Source organism: Medicago sativa, chromosome 5 (genome assembly GCF_051527215.1).
Source record: "Medicago sativa cultivar Bolivia chromosome 5, Bolivia_mono, whole genome shotgun sequence".
Taxonomy (NCBI): Eukaryota; Viridiplantae; Streptophyta; class Magnoliopsida; order Fabales; family Fabaceae; genus Medicago; species Medicago sativa.
The window spans coordinates 44,430,554-44,436,673 of NC_140753.1; the positions used below are offsets into that span (position 1 = coordinate 44,430,554).

Here is a 6,120-nt window from a genome sequence, read left to right on the forward strand (position 1 = left end):
AATGACACAAAGAAGGAGATTCCACCCAAAGGAAGCCTCCCCACACCTGCGAAGCACCAACAAGAACAAAGAGCACAAAGAAAAAACCAGGAAGTCAAGTTGGAAAGGATGAGGCGGCGAACCCACACCCAACCCCCGGAACCCTAGGAAAACCACCATCACAAAACCCTACCGCCGCCAACAAAAGACGGGTTGCACCTCCCACTCATGATAAGTGCGGGAACTAGCGGGACACTTAGCCGAACCACTTCCAAGCTAAGAGTTTTGCTCTATCCACCACAGGCTACTCTCTCGGAGCGCAACCATAAATGATCTTCGGATAGTGTGTTAAAAGTCTCATATGTTGTTAAGTGTGTAATACATACATACATATATATATATATATATATATATATATATATACATATATATATATATATACATATATATATATATATATATACATATATATATATATATATACATATATATATATATAGAATACTTTTGTTGGAGAGCGTATTTGTACTCTTTTACAAAATTTACGTTGTCCTTCTTTGACACATTTTAGATGGTACAAAGATACGGATATGCATATATATATATATATATATATATGTGTGTATATATACATATACATATATATATATATATATATATATATATATACATATATATATATAGATATATATATATATATATGTATATATGTATATATATATATATATATGTACATATGTACATATACGGATATGCATATATATATATATATATATATATATATATATATATATATATATATATATATATATATATATATATATATATATATATATATATATATATATATATATATATATATATATATATATATATATATATATATATGTGTATATATGTATATAGGGTAATGGTAATACACACCCACTCTAATTTTAGAAGGTGTGCATTAGCATTCTACACCTACTTACTTTATACAAAAATACCCCTTCTCTCCTATTTTAATTGCCACTAAAAGCAAGTCCATTATGGTAATTTTATCACTCACCCCATCTCATTCCATCATCAGTTTCTCTCTTTTTTCTCAAAAAAGAAAACCCTCCCCACGCACCACTGTTTGTGACGCCAACAGTGCAGGAACGGCTTCAAATTATTTGACTGAAGAGTATAAAAATATGTTTTTTAGTTTTTGGGATGGATCATCATCTCTATCGGCTTCCATGGTTTTTCACCTTCCCATTTAACACAAACAAGCCAAAAGTTTTTTAGGTGGGTTACTATGTATTAGGAACAACTATGTAGCATTTTTTGGTTGGCTTCCATGGTTATTCTGTTCACCTTCCATTTCAACACAAACAAGCCAGCCACGTGAATAATGATTGAACGAAGAGAGAGAGAAATTCTGGGTGTGTGAGAAAATGATGGAAGGATAGAATTACTATAAAGGACATGCTTTTAGTGGCAATTAAAATAAGAGAGAAGGGGTATTTTTGTATAAAGCAAGTAGGTGTAGAATGTTAATGCACACCTTCTAAAATTAGAGTGGATGTGTATTAGCATTACCCATATATATATATATATATGTTTGTGTGTGTGTTTCAATTGCTGATATTTACACGTGTTTTTGTTTGGGTAAAATAAAAGCATTGATCAGTGAAAAACAACATAGATTTCACCTGAGTTCCTGATGATGGAGGGCCTGTGATTGGAGTATTGGGAATTAGGTTTCTAGATGGTTCAATTTTGTTTTAATATCAGGTTATGTGTTTAAACCTTTTATGTGTTATGTGGTTTTGTATTTCATCAAATTTATGGGCCTTTTCAAGTCTCTTAAGAAGAATAATATTTTTTTTAATAATATTGTACTTAGCTTTCTGCATTTTTGTTCAAGAAACACTGCGACTTTAGCAGGATAAGTTATGCACACGCTATGAAAATTGCTTCAACATTTTACTATTGTTGATTTTGACATAGTTATATATAAAAAAAATAATTATCGACATTACACATAAGTTAACAAGAGTAGTCATTTCAAAGATTATTTTTATTTAGAGGTTATATTTTCAACTTCAACACTCCTTATATATATAAAAAATAATTATCGACATTACACATAAGTTAACAAGAGTAGTCATTTCAAAGATTATTTTTATTTAGAGGTTATATTTTCAACTTCAACACTCCCAAAATCGGGGTGTTTCAACACCTTCAATGTAGCCAACAACTTGAGGGTCAAATCTAGGATCCCATCGAGTACCACAATCGAAGTCAAAATCCATTCTCTAAAAGGATTCATAAGTTGTATGAGTATAGTTCCATCTTGCATAACTTCTAAACAAATATTTTTTAATAATTAGAATCAATACAGTTCCTTCTTAGAAGAAATAATTTAACTAATGGACTCTCTCATCATGAAATATGACTTGAATTGTTTCGAAAATTAAAAGTGTAGAAATTTTCTTGGTGGAATTATATTAGAAAGAAAACTCAATATACATAAAATGGAGGCCAAATTCAATAAATACAAAATTAAGAAAGAAAAAACAATCTCATTATTATGTTATTTACTGCTTTGTTTCATTTCATTACCAACATCTTCGAGTACAAAGCCATAATTGCAAGGATTGTGAAATTATAAATTATAAGATAAATATAAAAATACAATTATTGTGTGCGTGAAGATTAACTAGATGCAAACTACGAAATATTTTTGTAGAAGGTATATTTCATATATTTATTGCTAGCATAATTGCCTGTTCTTCCATTCACGGAAGTCTACTTTCTTCCCTTCGAAATTGGAAATGGTATACAAAAATCATTAATGCATTCATACCATATATTATCATGTACTAGACAATCAGCAGTAGTGTCACATTTTTGAAATTTTTTAATGCTGTAATGAAAAATTGAGTAAAATAATGTTACTAAAAAAAAAAATTTCAGTAACTACAAACAAAAGAAGGAAATTTGAAAAGCTCGAAGAAGTAGCTCACCATAAACATTCTTTGGACCAAGAAATAGGGTAACCAATACAATAAAAGTAATAAAATACGTGAGAGTATTAGACATATTTTTATATCTTTACATGTTACAAATAGAATATGAGTTGATGATTTTATAGTGTAGAAAGCGCGTGTTGTGCTAAAAACAATTAAATATTTTAATAACTTAACGAGTTGTTAAAAACCTTGGTACATGTATTTATAAATTGTCTCTTAAGGAGATTAAGATGTTGTGATTGTCTCTTTAGCACACCTAATAGATTGGTAACATAAAAAACTGTTGGAACAAAATGTGTTTAACAATGAACCTTAAAGAGTTTTGATGATAACAAGGTATTAAAAAATTGTAAATTGGACTAGCTAATATTTGTTCAAGTGTACGGGATCATAATTATAAAGTTACATCATCATTTGTTACGAATGAGCAAATAAAGAGCAAAGGAAACAACAAAAATTTGAAGCTTGGACGCTCCCGAAGGCAACTTGTTACCGAAGAGAAAAAGCTCTCCGAAGTTAAGTCGCTTCGAAGTAAGGATAGTGCTCCTGAAGTTAAGTCGCTTCGAAGTAAGAATAGTGCTCCCGAAGACGAAGTCCGAAGTCACATCATCGAAGCCGCCTCATCGTAAGCTATTTCACCGTAAGCCGAATCTCAACCGGATTTGCAAAAGATTCAAGAATTGAAGAATTATCAATGCAAAAGTCGTCTATTGGATTCGAAAACACAAACAAAGGATTAGTGGAGTTTTGCAACGGTCATTTCAAAGGTGTTTGAAGGCTTGTGCTTGCAATTTGGACGAAAGCGTTGACATTGTACTTTGTACGAATTGTACAACCACGTTCTCCACTACTCGTTTTGTGTCCACGCTACAAGACAAGAAAACGACTCCGAGAATACGGTCTCGCTCGCATATATGTTCCTTTGGATAAGGAATGAATTTCAAATTGGTTCTTCATAGGACAACAACCAAATCAGGCAAAAGATCATTGGTGAAAGATCAAGCTTCAACAACGACTCTTTGGTGTGCCGGCAATTTCACAACGTCTCTTTCACACCTCTATATAAAGGAGTGAAGACCTAGAGATTTGGTAATGCAAGAACGCTGAACGAAAGACTCACAAGATTTTCACAAGTACCAAACCTCTGCTGAAATTGTTACGCATTCACTTAGAATTTCGTGTCTCAAAGTCATATCTTAGAAATTCTTAAGTCCATTGAGTACCGTATCGATTTGTATTGTGAGCACCTACGATTGTATATCAAGTGTTCAACCTTAAACAATTTTCCGTGTAATTTTGTTTAGTTAGGAAGTCTCTTGCGGTTGTGCTTGAGCAGAAGTCTCTTGATTGTGTTCTTGAGCAAAGGAAGTCTCTAGCTTGTGTGCTTGAGCAAAGGAAGTCTCTTGCTTGTGTGCTTGAGCATTTGTAATCGATATTACTCATAATGAAATCTCCTTGGAAGTGCAAGGGGGACCGGACTACTTCCGGATTGTGGAAGGAACCAGTATAATTGCTTTGTGTCGTTCTTCTTCTCTCTCTCTGTTTTATTCCGCCGCATTTAGATTCGATTATCACTTCGAAGGCTGTCTCACTTAGCTTCGATCGGTGTGTTCAGCTTTTAGGAGAAACGAAGAATTTTTCAAAACACAATTCAACCCCCTTCTTGTGTTTTTTCTCACCTTCAATTGGTATCTAGAGCCTTGGTCTGTTGTGTAACACTTAACCGTGCAACGATCAAAGATCCGAGAAAAACATGTCTACTCCTCCTCCTACAGGTCCTAGTGATACTAGCTATAAAAATGTCTCACATGATTATAGTGATAGTAAGAAAACCAGCGTTGGAAAAGTTCCAAAGTTCAATGGAGATGCCGAAGAGTTCTCTTGGTGGAAGACCAACTTTTACGGTTACATCATGAGCCTAGATGAAGAATTATGGGATATTCTGGAAGATGGTGTTGGTGATTTAGTCCTTGATGAAGAAGGAGCTGCCGTGGATAGAAAGAAACATACTCCGAACCGAGGAAACTTTACAAGAAGCATCATATTATCGAGAGGAGCTCTTGTCACCGCCATACCCAAAGCGAGTATATGAAGATGAGTGACAAATCCACCGCTAAAGCTATGTTTGCTTCTCTCTCGTTCAAATTATGAAGGGAGCAAGAAGGTCAAAGAAGCAAAGGCTCTCTGCTTGTACATCGGTATGAGTTATTCAAGATGAAGGTTGATGAAACTATTGAGGAGATGTACTCAAGGTTTCAAACCTTAGTTTCGGGCTACAGATTCTAAAGAAGAGCTATGTTGCTTCGATCATGTAAGCAAGATACTCGAAGCTTACTCGCTAGATGGAGACCAAAGGTGACGCCATTGAGGAAGCTAAAGATTTAAACACTTTAAGTGTCGAAGATCTTGTTAGTTCTCTCAAAGTTCATGAGTTAAGTCTTAATGAACATGAGTCTACTAAAAAGAGTAAATCAATAGCTCTTCCATCCAAAGGCAAGTCATCAAAAGCTCTCAAAGTAGTTGAATACGAAGAGGAAGAACGGTCAAGTTCGGATTCCGAACCGGATGCCGCCGAAATGGCCATGCTCTCAAACGAGACTTCAATATCCGGCCAAGAAGAACAGAAAGTTTCTCTCCAAGGGGTAACTCCGAAGCTCAAAGAAAGAAGATCGAAGGGATGCTTCAATTGTAAGAAGCCCGGACACTTCATTGCCGAATGCCCCGATCTTCAAAGAGAAAAGTCAAAGGACAAGTCAAAGAGGTCTACATTCAAACCAAGCAAACTCAAGAAGCAGATTAAGCGAGTTTAATGGCAACCCGAGATGATTTGGGTAGTGAATGCCGGATCTAATAAAGAGGAAGCCGATGAAGATGCAAAGGTAGGTCATTGGGTTGGTAGCAACGGCAACTTCGAGAAGCCGGATCGTATTCGAACTCGAAGATGAAAACGAGGTATATTCCAAAATTCCCGAGAGATGAACTTGTTGTGTCACTTAAAGAACTTCTTACACATTTTGAAGTAAGAACCAATGAGTTGAAGGATTTAAAAGAAAAATATGCCGATTTGGTACAACGGCAAAAATCAACTCTATTGGATCCGAAAGCTTCGAAGAAGGACTTAGGGGCTTTGACTTCATGTGTA

General features: G+C 34.5%; 1 pseudogene; it reads right to left on the reverse strand.

Moving 5' to 3' along the window:
- Window positions 1–2,508: 2,508 nt before the first annotated feature.
- On the reverse strand, window positions 2,509–3,155 carry LOC146922340 (uncharacterized; annotated as a pseudogene).
- Window positions 3,156–6,120: the final 2,965 nt, after the last annotated feature.